The sequence below is a fragment of the Camellia sinensis genome, chromosome 3, assembly GCF_055761805.1.
Source record: "Camellia sinensis isolate YWXY chromosome 3, ASM5576180v1, whole genome shotgun sequence".
Taxonomy (NCBI): domain Eukaryota; kingdom Viridiplantae; phylum Streptophyta; class Magnoliopsida; order Ericales; family Theaceae; genus Camellia; species Camellia sinensis.
Window position 1 is genome coordinate 149,264,414 of NC_138963.1, and position 14,112 is coordinate 149,278,525.

The 14,112-nt window shown below is 42.9% G+C and overlaps 1 long non-coding RNA gene across 1 annotated transcript; it reads right to left on the reverse strand.

Moving 5' to 3' along the window:
* Positions 1–1,089: 1,089 nt before the first annotated feature.
* Positions 1,090–1,802, reverse strand: LOC145821156 (uncharacterized). The gene is made up of 2 exons (XR_014363190.1): positions 1,666–1,802; positions 1,090–1,573 (listed from the first exon to the last, which is right to left on the reverse strand). It is a non-coding gene; the product is annotated as an uncharacterized LOC145821156 (long non-coding RNA).
* Between the last annotated feature and the right edge of the window lie 12,310 nt (positions 1,803–14,112).

The window sequence follows — 14,112 nt, forward strand, 5'->3', positions numbered from 1 at the left end:
CAATTGATTGTAGGGATCCTTGATATAATAAACCTAATTGATTCAGTAATCAATTAATTTTCATAAGCCACACTAAACCAATTAATTCCCAACTTATTCATAGTTCCCAATGAATTAGTAAAAGTCTAATCATTAATATCAATTTAGTCAATATTCGAATAGTATGTGATAGAGAAGATTTGAGAAGGGCTAAGGTATAAAGGATCCATGGCAATAACAGAGTCATTTCTTGCCCAAAAGGAGCCCTACTGCATATTGCCAATAGGCCTTCATTCCTTTACCAACCATCCAGTCAAACCCCTTGCCAAAAAAAAAAAAAAAAGAAGCGCAGAGAACAGACTGTATGGTTCTTGGGCACTTCCAACTATATACATGTTGAGTAGGATTGTAAGAACATCCACACACCAGCCTCTTCCAATTTTAGTCAAATTATAATTAAAAAAAATATTTTACTATTTTAACTAGTTACCTCTTTACTCTCTATTCTAACTTAATTTTATTAAAATATTATTTTCTTATTGCGTTTGTTATTCTTTTTTTATTATTATTAAATTGATGAGTAAGCAACCAAACAATTCTTAAAAAATACCAAAAAAAAAAAAAATTTGACTGGCTGGACATCCGGTAACACTAATCTCCGTGTTGTAGCGATGAACAGTACCTCACTTATTGTAGTAAAGTACTGTAGTAATCATAAATTAGCAAGATATTCTAGCAAGACTGATGGACATCCATTTTTTATGAATAATATCACTAGTTTAACTAAAAAACAATTTTAACTAATTTGATGTGAATAACAGAGCTATTAAACCCATTCTTTAATAATGTAATGCTGCTGAATAATCGAACTATGAAAGATTCATAAAATTAAGAAAAAGTAGCACAATTACATAGCATACCAATTTTTTTTTATCACTTGACAAAAGAACTGAATTTCATGTGTATTTATTAATGATGTGCTATTAATGTTGACCACACTACCTTCTATATAGTGGATATGTAGCATCACTCAAAAATTCAACCACAAAACGAAAGAACACCATAGAATAGAAACCTTAAAAGATATACACTTGACCAAAGGAAAGCATGTGACCAACAAACACAATGAATATAATTAAATTGCAAAACAACACAAGCCATTTCATACCAAACTTTAAATAATAAATAAAGAAAAGAAAAATAAAAAAAAGAAAATCCACTCGATGGCAACAAACTCAAGACACTAAATATGAAGCAATGCCATATTTACACTATGAGATGAGAAAGTGGCATCGGTGAAGTATGAGGTTGTATACGGTACTAGAAAGAGCAGTTAAAAAATCTAGATTGAATAAGGCCTACAAGAGAGGTTAACAGAAAAAAGAAAAAAGAGAAAAAAAGAAAAAACAAAACAACAAAAAGGCAATCTTGGCAAAATGCTCGGACTGTTCAACTTGTCTACTTTCCTTTGATTTTCTTTTTCAAACTGTGCTGTTTCTTCACCTTACAGGAGCTTAATAGATCGAAAGGGGGTTGCAGTAATGCTAGTTAGGCTTGCTTCTCTGTCCCTCATTCCTCTCTTGGAATCGTGGAGCTGTGAATAAACGATCAACTTAATTTAGAAGGGAATGAACTCAAAAGAAAGGGAATCTCAAAGAATATACTTTGAAATATGCATAAACATACCAAGTCCATTAGCGTCTGAGGTCCTCATGATTCTAAGCCTCTTGACCGTGCTCAGAAACATCCTAGACAATTACAAACAGAAGGCTTAGTGTTGTGTAAGCATAAAACAGAATCAACTAGATAAATCATCAGCACTAGGAAGTGGAGATTCAAAAATTATTATCTGTATCTTTTGATGTTTCTTTTCTCCACTGTTTTGTGGGTTATCTTGTAATGGGAAGTTGTTTGAAACACTTGTGATGTGTTTAGATCTTGGTCACAGAGAGGAATTTGTAGAGGAAAAAGAAGGGAAATGTTTCTCTCCACAAATTCCTCCCCAAATCTAAGATCCAAACAGTCTTAGGAGGTCCGGCAACTATGTGGTATGTTAATTGCTGCCATAGCAGCAGCAAGAGGAGGGTCTGCGTGCTGTCTCAAAAACAGAGGGGTTTGGGAAAAAAACTGAAAAAATTTGAAAAAAAAAGGTAACCGGTTGAAGGGGTTGCCAATATTCCTAATCAAATTATTCAGTGGCTGAGATTCATTTGTAAAAATTTAATGGCTTAAAATAAATGTGTATATGATGTGCACATCTTATTGAGGTGCACATCTTAACAGCTCCCTTATTTTAGTGAGGGTGGGTGTTCTGTTTTAATTTGTATCTATTATAGTAATTTTTATTGAAGTTATAATTATCATTAAAAAAAATATCAATAGACAAGGTCCTTAAAAAAAATGTAACGACTATTAACACCACCCTAAATAATATATAGCCCTCTTCTACCCAGACTTTAAGCGACAACCTAAGCTATTCTATTCCATCAGTTGGGCAACTACTGGTTGAATGAAAAAAGATCAATTAAATTTTATTATTTTTTGAAATAGTTAATAATATGAGCACTTGTTAGAGAAAATTGGAGAAAAATCCATCCAAAAGAGGATATAAGGCATTAGATATAGCGATCCCGGTTGTCCCTTTACTATTCTGTTGTATTCCGGACTTAGTTCTGTGGAGTTGAGTGTTGTATCTATCTTGTTGCCATCCTTTAATTCCGTTTGTTTGAGTTATAGGATGTGTTGGGCTTGTTTCGAACAGGTGGGTTGAACCTTGGTCTGAAATCTTGTTGCCGGGTTTTTGGTCGTTCCGCTCGAACGGGTCTTTTTGTGCTCGGGCGGATATTGCACACTCCCAGTTTTTCGTGTCCCTGCAAAACTTTTGCAGGTGTGATTTTTACGCTCGAGCGGGTTTCTTTACGTACGAACGGTGGCACTCGAGCGGGTACTCTGGCGCTCGAGCGGGTAGTACCTTTTTGGTGTAAGTTCTGGGAGGGGGAAATATACGCTCGAGCGGACTGGTTTTCGCGCTCGAGCGGATGTGCTTTATTCTTGTGTCTTGGCGCTCGAGCGGGCCTTCTTGAGCTCGAGCGTGTCCAAATTTTTGTTCTTGACACTCGAGCGTTGTGTTCTCCGCTCGAGCGGGAATGTCGTATAACAGTTGGCAGCTGGGCATTTTAAAATCACTTTTTGCATCCTCTCTCTCCCTCTTAGTTTTCCAAAAAGCCATTTGAGAGCTCCTCTCTCTAAAACCATAAGTTCTCTCTACGTATTGATCTAGGTAGGGTGTTTTCCTCACCTTTGGTCTTCACAAAAGTTGGGTTGATCGTCGAGGGCTTTACCTTGATCCGAAAATTTAAATTTTGAGTTTTGGAGCACGTTGAGTTTCGTCATCTTCTTCCCTTGAGCTCCGAATTTGATGTAGGGATTCCTACTCACTATTATGGTCTTCGACATAGATTATTGGTAGTTTTGATAAAGTGTTGAAGTTGGTTGATTTTGGGACTTAGCGTTTCAAAAGGGTATAAACGAGGCCATTGGGTCAATATTGGGAAATGGGGTAGAAAACCCTAATTTGTTGAATAAATAAATTGGTATAATTAATTTGGGGAAAATTGTGGACTTATGGAATTGGGTTGGAAATAATGAAATTGGCTCATTATGTTGTGAAATGATGGAGTTAGATTTATAAATCGCTCACTTTTGAAAACACTGATATTTTATCTGTTGGAGCTTTTATTATCTGTTTAGAAATAATTGCTTGGGCTACCCGTGGAGGGTAGTTTTGATTGTTGTAGACAATGCATGATGATTAGACAAACTAAAACTAATCAATTGGATATGTCATAGAGTATGACGGTTGATAGAATACATTAATGTTATGTATTGATTGATTGTGTATATGACCTATGTGTATATACATTGTGTGTGTGGGAGGAGATAGAGGATGTACTCAACGGTTTAGGGGAAGATAGGGGATGGACCTCTAAACCGGATGTTGTTTGGGAGTAGATAGGGGATGGACTCCACTGATACAGCTCATATGCTTGTCAGATAATGTGTTGATACAGCTCGGATGCTTATCTTGGAAGTGTTGATACAGCTCATATGCTTATCTTGGAAGTGTTGATATAGCTAATATGCATATCTGTTGAAATGTGGATACAACTTGTAGGCTTACCTGTTGAGATGTTGATACAACTAATATGTTTATCTATTGTAAAATGGGAAGTGTTTAATATGAGTCATTGTCTCATATAAGTGATTGGCCAAGTTTTGAGCCGTTGATGCAAAATGTGAAATTGATAAGAAATGGAAACTGAAATGAGACATGAACATAGTGGTCATGAAATGGAAATGGGTTATGAATTGGTTTATAGAAATTGAACATTTATCAATTGCTAATGTCTTAGTTATTGCTCATACTATGTTTAGCATATCTCTACTGAGCTGTGGCTCACCCTTTATGGGTCATCATTTTCAGGTACAGGTAGCATGCCACCTCCAAGGACATAGCTTGGGAGGCTAGAGGCAGGCGGATTGTTTTGTTTATTTTCTTTTGGTGTATTACATGTAAATTTAAGCCAAGGGCTTTATGTGTATTGAGTTAGTACTCCTTTTTGTAACCAAGTGTTAACTTGGAAAGCTGTAAGGCCGTAGGGCATTTGCTTTTGTTGTTAACAGGTAATACAGTTGTACGAATTACTCTGATGAATAGAAATGGTTGGTTTCTTTTATACCAATGCATGTCTAAAATGATGGGTTTTATGTATTATTTTGAGGGCGTTACAACTTGGTATCAGAGCGTACCGGGTTCGAATACTTTGGGTACGTGGGTAGTGATTAGGATCACAATGGGTTTGTCTCGCTTGATAGAGACTTAGATGTAGTGTCATATGCTATGTGCTTAATTGATAATGTGCTTAATTGATAACATGCTTATGTGAGTATGTGGGTATGGGATTAGTTTCTAGGATGTTGATTGGATCCTTGGGTTTCTGGGAGTCTTGTTGGAAAAGCACTTGATCAATGCTGTTTCTAACCGGAACTCTAGTAATGCCTCGGGACTATCATTATCCGGAAATGAAATTCGTAAGTGCTTATGTGTTTATGTGCTTACGTGGAGTGAATTACAGTTGTCCATGCATTAGGACGCGAGTGTTATAGCTTCGGCACATTTGTGAATGTGCTAATAGTCTCGGTTACCTTTATTAGGATGTCAAGACGAGGGCGTGGTAGGCGTGGTAGGCGTGGCAGGCATGGTAGGCAGGAGGTACCTTTACCGGATGACGTTCCGGCAATGCAAGAGGGAGTTGGTTAGGCCAACGTGGCCGAGCCAGCGGGTCAGCAGGCTATGGGCGCCTTGGCCCGAGAGATAGCGGGAGCTTTGGGTATTCTCAGAGCTGAGAATTAGGTTGCTGAGGCAGGGCCTTCTTTCTTGAAAAGGGAATTCTTCCGGTCTAACCCGGACGAGTTTGTTGGGGATCCGAAAGAGCCACTTAAGGCTGACGAGTGGTTGGAACAGATGGAAAAGACGTTTGAGATGCTTGGCATCGAGGACAGGACTTTAAAGGTGACCTTGGCATCCATCCAACTGAAGGGAGATGCGGGTCAATGGTGGAAGTACGAGAAGGGTAGTGTTGGTGGTGCATGGGAGGCGTTTGTGAATACTTTCCAGGAGAAGTTTTTATCTTCAGTTGCAAGGGAAAAGCTGAGGGAACAGTTTTGCCAGCTTAAACAACAGGGCTTGTCAGTGGCCGAGTTTGAGGCTACTTTTACTAGTCTGTCCAGGTTTGCACCTGAACTGGTGGCGTCCAAGGAACGCCGTTGCTTTGAGTTTGAGCGGAAGTTGAGGCGTGGACTCAAGCTGAGGGTTGAAGGGTTGTTTATCCGGGAGTATAGACGTTTGGTGGATGCTGCAGCTCATATGGAGCTCATGATGCAAGAGGAGGATGAGGGGCAGAGAGGCTCCAAGAGGAGCCAAGATGGTCAGGGTGACGGCAGGAGACAGAGGGGTTCTAACCCTCAACAGTCTCAGGGTGGTTTTGCCAGATCGACCTTTCCAGTGCCGGGTGCGGGCTCTGGGAGAGGTAGTCAGGGAGGCTTGACTTATTTTGCGTGTGGCCAGCTGGGTCACAAGTCTTCGGTTTGCCCGCAGAAGGGAGGGGGTCAGCGAGCTGTTTCTTTTTCAGCTAGACCTCAGGGCCAGAGTTAGGGCAGGGGCCAGCCTTTGTCTTGCTATCAGTGTGGTTAGCCTGGGCACCTGAAGAGGTTTTTCCCACAGTTGAGTGCCACTTCGGGCGCGTCTGGTTCCAGGCAGACGCAGGGTTATCAGCCAGCTCAGTTTGTGCAGGCCTCGAGGGCCAATCCAGGACCTTCGCCGTCCCAGTCTGTGCAGTAGTCCTTTGCTCCTAGAGGTGAGCAGGTGGATCAGGGGCCTACAGGGCGCGTATATGCGGTTACCGCGCAGGACCTAGTACCGGCTCCATCAATAGTAAGAGGTACCTTTCTGTTTTGCAACTCGGTTGCTAGTGTATTGATTGATACGGGTGCATCTCATTCTTTTGTATCTGCTGCATTTGCATCTGTTTTGGAATTGGAGTTGGCACAGTTAGCATCTCCTATATGTGTAGTATCGCCTGTTGGTGGTGAGTTGATCTTGAAACAAGGTGTTAGAGGTTGTGATATAGAGGTCGCCGACCATAGGCTTCCTTTTCCTTTTGTTGTCATGCCCATGAAGGGTTTTGATGTTATTTTGGGTATGGACTGGCTATCGTCATACCGAGCTGTTATTGATTGCTACAGCCAGAGGGTCACGGTTTGTACCTTGAGCGGGGAGTGTTTCCATTTCTTGGGGGATCGGGTTGGTAGTGTGTTGCCACCGATGTATGATCCGCGAGGGCGGAATGAGCTTAGTGGTCTACTTGCTAGCTTTATGAGTGGTGACTGTGATGAGACCCAGATTGTTTTACCGAGGGTGGTTTGTGAGTATTCGGATGTTTTTCCTGAGGATCTCGTTAGTTTGCCACCTCACCGAGAGATAGAGTTCTCTATTGATTTAGTGCCCGGCACAGCGCCGATTTCTATGGCACCTTATCGTTTTGCCCCAGCCGAGTTGAGTGAGTTGAAGATCCTGCTCCAGGAATTGCTAGATAAGGGTTTTGTTCGCCCTAGTGTTTCGCCGTGGGGAGCACCGGCCCTCTTTGTTAAAAAGAAAGATGGTGCCATGAGACTGTGTATAGACTACCGAAAGTTGAATCGGGCTACGGTCAAGAATAAGTACCCTATGCCTCGTATAGATGATCTGTTTGACCAGTTAAAGGGTTCCCGTTGTTTCTCTAAGATAGACTTGAGATCGGGTTACCACCAGTTGAGGGTCAGGGAGGAGGATATTCCTAAGACGGCATTCCGTACGCGGTATAGCCATTATCAGTTTCTGGTGATGCCATTCGGGCTTACCAATGCACCGACAGTCTTTATGGATTTGATGAACTGGATCTTCCGGGAATTGTTAGACCGTTTTGTAGTCGTTTTCGTGGACGACATTCTTATTTATTCGCCTTCAGAGGAGGAGCACGAGGAACACTTGAGAGTGGTGCTTGAGTTACTTAGAGCCCATAGGCTGTATGCCAAGTTTGGGAAGTTTGAGTTCTGGCTAGGGGAAGTCAAATTCTTAGGCCATGTGGTATCCGGGGAAGGGGTGTCTGTAGATATATCCAAGGTTGAGACAGTGCAAGATTGGGCACAGCCTAAGAGTGTGTTTGAGATCCGCAGTTTTCTGGGATTAGCTGGGTATTACTGTCTGTTTGTGAAAGATTTCTCCAGGCTAGCTTCGCCGTTGACTAGATTGACGCGGAAAGGGGTCAAGTTTGTATGGAGTGAGACTTGTGAAAAGTCGTTCCAAGAGTTGAAGGTTAGATTGACCACCGCTCCGATTTTGATTATTCCGGAGAGAGGGTCAGGTTACGCGGTTTATTGTGATGCCTCACGAGAGGGTTTGTGTTGTGTGTTGATGCAAAGGGGAAAGTGGTAGCTTATGGCTCACGTCAGTTGAAAATACATGAGAAGAATTACCCTACACACGACCTAGAGTTAGCAGTAGTGATCTTTGCCTTGAAGATTTGGAGGCACTACCTTTATGGTGAGAGGTTCGAGGTGTTCTCGGACCACAAGAGTTTGAAATATCTGTTTACACAGAGAGACTTAAATTTGAGGTAGAGAAGGTGGATGGAGTTCATTGAGGACTATGATTTTGAGTTGCACTATCACCCAGGAAAGGCCAATGTTGTGGCCGATGCCCTTAGTAGGAAATCCATTAGGGATGTAGCTTGTATAGCCATCCGGGAATGGGAGATGTTGGGTGCGCTGGGCGAGTTTGATTTGCTTCTGGGCGAATCCGTTGAGGCTGCGGTCTTGTTTTCTGTTGTTGCGCAGCCTACAATTGTGACTAGAGTGTTAGAGGCACAGAGAGGTGACCTTGAGGTAGAGTCCTTCCGAGAGAAGATCTCCAATGAAAAAGTTGAGAGGGGTTTGACGGTGTATCCCGACCAGAGTGTGAGATACCGAGACCGTTTGTTTGTACCGGAGTCTTGCCGAGAGGAAGTACTCCGAGAGTTTCACCATTCACGCCTTGCGGTGCACCCAGGAGGCACTAAGATGTATCGGGATTTGGGTCGCCAGTTTTGGTGGCGGGGTATGAAGAGAGATGTGGCTGTTTTCGTATCTAAGTGCCTTACTTTCCAGCAAGTGAAGGCCGAGCATCAGAGGCCAGCGGGTTTGTTGCAACCCTTGCCTATTGCCGAGTGGAAGTGGGAGCATGTCACTATGGACTTCGTTATAGGTCTTCCGAGAACTTAGCGGGGTAGTGATGCCATTTGGGTAGTTGTAAACCGGTTGACTAAGTCGGCACATTTCATTCCTATGCACATGAGAGATTCGGTAGATCATCTTGCCGACTTGTATATTCGGGACATAGAGAGATTGCACGGGGTCCCAGTGACGATCGTTTCAGATAGAGATCCTCGTTTTACTGCCAGGTTGTGGCAGAGTTTGCAGAGTGCCTTGGGCACTAAGTTGACCTTTAGTACGGCTTATCATCCTCAGACTGACGGGCAGTCCGAGCGTACTATTCAGATCCTTGAGGATATGCTTCGAGGTTGTGTCCTTGACTTTAGTGGGACGTGGGAGAGGCACTTGCCCTTGGTGGAGTTTGGCTACAACAACAGTTTTCAATCTAGCATTGGTATGGCACCGTTTGAGGCCTTGTATGGCTGACCGTGTAGGTCTCCAGTATGTTGGGCCGAGGTGGGTGATGCACCTTTGTTGGGTCCGGAGTTGGTTAGGGAGACGACGGAGAAAGTTGAGCTTATCCGTAGGAGGCTTGTTACAGCCCAGAGTCGCCAAAAGAGTTATGCTGACCGTAGGAAGAGGCCTTTGGCGTTTGAGGTAGGTGATCCTGTCTTCTTGAAAATATCAACTAGGGGAGGTTTGATGAGGTTCGGGAAGAGTGGGAAGTTATCCCCTCGATTTATTGGTCCCTTTGAGATCCTCGAAAGGATTGGGGAAGTTGCTTATCGTTTGGCTTTGCCACCGCAGTTGTCCGGGGTTCATGACATCTTTCATGTTAGTATGCTTCGGAAGTATGAGCCGGATCCATCCCATGTGTTAGATTGGACCGACTTGGAGGTAGATGAGGATGCTTCGTACGAGGAGAGACCGGTTTGGGTCTTGGATAGTGTAGACACCCCATTTTTGACCGTCCTCAAGACTTGGACGTCACCGTTCGAACACTCGGTGATCATCCGTGAACGTGTTCGTTTGGAGTTCCCGGAGGTCTCGGCTCGCGCGCCCTGCCTCCGGATCTCCGAACTTGACCGTTTAGTGTCTGGTATTGCACCGAACACTCGTGTTTTGCCTTGGAAGGGCAGGGAATGCCTTATGAGGCATCCCCACACACCACCGGCAGTGGCTGGAGGCCACCGGATGGTCTTTTTCTGCCATCGGCACTTTTGTTTGCCGGTCGGCACTGTTTTTTGTCGAAATGACATTTTTGGGCAGCCGACCACTGTTCATCCACTTTATGGAGATATTTTGTGCCAGCTGTGATAGCTGGCACCAACTCTTCCCCCCTCCATACACGTGTATGGAGGGATCTCCCTCTAGCCAAGCTTGTTGGATAAGCTTTGCAAGAGGAAGTCTTATAAGAGAGGGGCTTTCCTCTTTGATCTAGGTTAGACACTTGCAACAAAAAACCAGACCTTAGAGATATAGATACATATTATCTCTATACCTCCCTCTCTCTCCTCCTTTGTGTGTGTTTCTTAGCTCAAAAGGTGGTTTTTACCTTACTTTTGCACCATTACACACACCATTACACCTTACTCCGAGATTGAGGGACTTGGGGGGTTGTTTCTTGAGTTTTTGGACTGGTTTTGATCAAAAGAAGGAGGCTAGACCATTTGTTCTTCAAAGGTTCTTCAAGGGTGAGCATCTTGATTTATATTCCCCAAGCTTGCAATAGATTTTTACCTATCTTGCTTGCTGTTTTAGCTCTTGTGTATAACATAAAAAGGGCTTGTATTTTCCTGCTCTAGCACTTTCATTAAGGTCATTTTGTGGTTTGAGTGCAAACTCACCCTTCTAGGCCTTGTTTAGTCCATTTTGGTGCCTCTTTGATAAGGCTTTGTTCACTTCAGCATTTTGGTCTTTTCACCACTAAAAACCAGTTCATTTTTGGTGTTTAAAAAGATGGTTTGAAGTCTTGCATAGGGGAGGGACACCCCTCTCCCTTCATGGTTTTGTTTCCTTGCTTTTTGGGCTCAAAAGGGTAGCATGTGTGCTTGATGATTCTTGGCCTCATTTCAGAAGTTTTTTAGGTGTTTTAGATCATATGTAACCTCTATTTTTGGTCGGATTTGTGCCTCCTTGTATGCTTGTAATACTTGCTTTGTATTGCTCCATTTTGCTTAGAAGTGCATCTCATGATTAGGCCATGATTCTTGTGTGTGTTGGCTTAGTTCCATGAAGCTTTTAGTGTTGTTTTTCCATGCTTAAAATCTGTTGGTTATCCATTTGGTCATGCTTGACATGTTTGTTAGGGTTGCTTTGTATTATGGGCTTGAAAGCTTTGAGCATGTTGACCTCTAGCATGCATGGTTGTGATTACCCTCATGATTTAACATCATCTAGGACCACATTTTAGTCCAAGAATCATGTTTGTATGTGTGCATGCGTGACCTCTTTTATGCCTTAAGGGTGTGCCCTCTTATGCCTAGGAATGAGCCTTAGTGCATATGCCTCTTGGGAGTCGCCTTAGCTGCCATTCTAGGAGGTTTTGGAGTCCTATCTTGGTCTGCAAAATTTTGTTTTTACTTGTTTTAATCATGCCATGAGAGGTCATGTTGGTAGGGGTAAGTTGTCTTCTTTTGTGCCTTAATCTTGGGACCATAAGTTTGCTTGTTAACATGAGTTGTTTGTCCATCATCTTGAGCACTTTTGGTGCTGTTTTGAGGTGAATAAAGGTCTGTACCTTTATCACTTCGAGCCCCCCCCCCCTTTGCATGCTTATTTCATGTTGATTGCATGATTGTCCCATTAATGTGCTATTCTATGCTAACTTTATGGCAAATTGATTCATGTTTGTATCCCAATTGCATCTTGCATGTTGACATTACATACTTGCCATGTTTTGTTGCATGACATTTGGCATATCTTGCATGTTTAGCATCATGTTGTATTTTGAGCCTTGTGAGCATAACATGCATTGCATCATTTGGCTTGGGGTGTCAAGCCAAATATGAGGGTCAAGGGACATTCATACTCCCAGTGATGTAATGTACCTTGCTCCTCGGTCACCGGGGCCTTTGACTTCGACATGATAAGGCTTCGGATCTCATTTTGTTTGTTGCATACATCCTTATATCAAATGGCAAATTTGATCCTTTGAGCCACCATGCACCATTGATGGTTCGAAGATCGAAGGACATGCTTCCTTGAGTTCAAAACATGATAGGAAGTATGACCATGCTTACATGTGCCCAAAAACTCCATGCCATGCACTGTCTGTTCTCTGTTTGCTGTCAAATTGTCTTCTGCAGGAAGTTTCTGCCGACCGGCAGAATTTAGTGCCGACCGGCAATCTATGGAGTGCCGATGAATCCAATAAACGCCGATGGAAATTCTGGAGTGCCGGTGGGAATTCTATCTGGCCGGTGGTGCTCTGCAGCATGTAAGGAACCTGCTCCAAGACTTGGGCAATTTTCAGAGAGACAAGGCAGTACAAACAGAGGTGGCAGGAGTATGGTACGGGTTTTTCGGGCGAGTCAAGTTCCGAGCATGCATCATCTGCACATCCCGAGGCTGAGGCTGCGGCCACCCTCTTCTTTCTTTTGCATCTTTTCTTTTAATTAATTAGAATTTTTGTAATAATTCTGTTTGTTTATTATTTTGGGACTGTAATATTCATTTGGACCCTCTGAGTGAGGGCAAATCTGTAATAAGTGTGGGTGAGTGTGTGTATGTCTTCCAATCCCCATTTCTTTCTTCCCTTTTATTTACCTGCTTATGGTGGTAGATTAGGGCATTTTTTGAAATTAGCATACCTTATGCTATGCATGCGTGCATCCATGCATTTGTATTACATGCATTAGGCTCGGTACATCACGCTAACTGCATTTGTATTTCGAAATTCTAAACCGAATATGTGATGCATTAGATTGCATTTTGCATGTGATGCATTAGCCATTCTTAACATGAACTAGGACACGCATGTTTGCTAACTAGTTTACTGTTTTGGCACGGAGTACGATGTAAGTATTTATGCTTTAACATCCCGCATGCGTGTGAGTGTTACCATGACAGTATGCCTGCCATGCGGCTAAGTGCTTATGTGTTAAACTGCTTTGAATGCCTGTGGGTGGAGGTTGGATTGTTTGAGTTGGAAAAACTCGTTGAAATCCGCATTTTAGCCTACTTGCGAGTAGCAAATTCAAAACATTTTCCAAAACAAACGGATGTGCAATGCTTACTTCCAAATTAGGCAATCTAGTCTATACTTGTTTGCTGCGCGCATAACATAGTAATTCTAGGCTAATAATTGGTTTAAGAACACGTAACGTTTTCAAAATTGGATATCACGATTAGTAGAGGCCGGTCTTCGGATCGGGCAAAAGGGGGTGCTCATAGTTGACCTTCCCCGATCGTACCTAAGCTCCCGAGCCGAGACAACTCCGGTGATGACGGACATGTGGCCTTCGGCACTGAGTCAGGGTTTCCTAAATTTCCCCATTTTAAAATATTTAGGTGGCGACTCTGCATCTGGCGAAGCAGTCCATGTTTGGCACTACTTTTCAAAAAATCTGTTTTCTCAAACGATTTGCCAGATTTGGACTCTTTGGTTCAGATTTAGAACCGCGACAAAAAAAATCGAGAGTCCGAACTGTAGCGAGCGTCCCCCACGCGGGCGCTGTCTACAGTTTCTGGCGACTCTGCTGGGGAGTTTTAGAGAGCTTGACTCAAACTCGTGATATCTTGTTTTGATTTCGCTTATATGTTTCTTTGCATTGCATGTGCATAGGTGCGCCTAGGAACACAGTGTTTGCCATCTGCCATTCCTGAACGGTTTGCCGAAGGCTTGTCTTGTCAAGGCATGTCCATAAGGCTGACCGGCTATGGGCTCTGACAGCATGGGAACACAAACCCCGGTTTACCGGGGCACCCTTTTTGACCATTCGACCTAGTTCATATTCGGATCCATAGTGACCATTCCAAATTAGGACAGGCTGCTTACCCGATATTAGGTTGTTTGAGAACTGCTGCGTGCATAGTGTAAGAGAATCAGTTTAAGAGAATCAGTTATCTGCGGGTATCAGGGTTCAGTGTTGGGAACAGAGTTTTTTTTTTTTGGGAAACATTGATCAATATCGAGGAACAGTGTATTCGGCTCACCGACTTTGTATTTTGAATATCCAACTGTGTATTATATGTTTATTTTATGCTGTTGTGCTGTCCGGTTGTTGGTTTATTTATTGCTTTATTTATCTTTTTGCTAGGTAGTTTAGCATCATTGCGTCCAACCCAGTAGACATTCCCCAAGCACTCTGGATCAGAGGTCGTCGGCTCCATCGATCTGAGGAT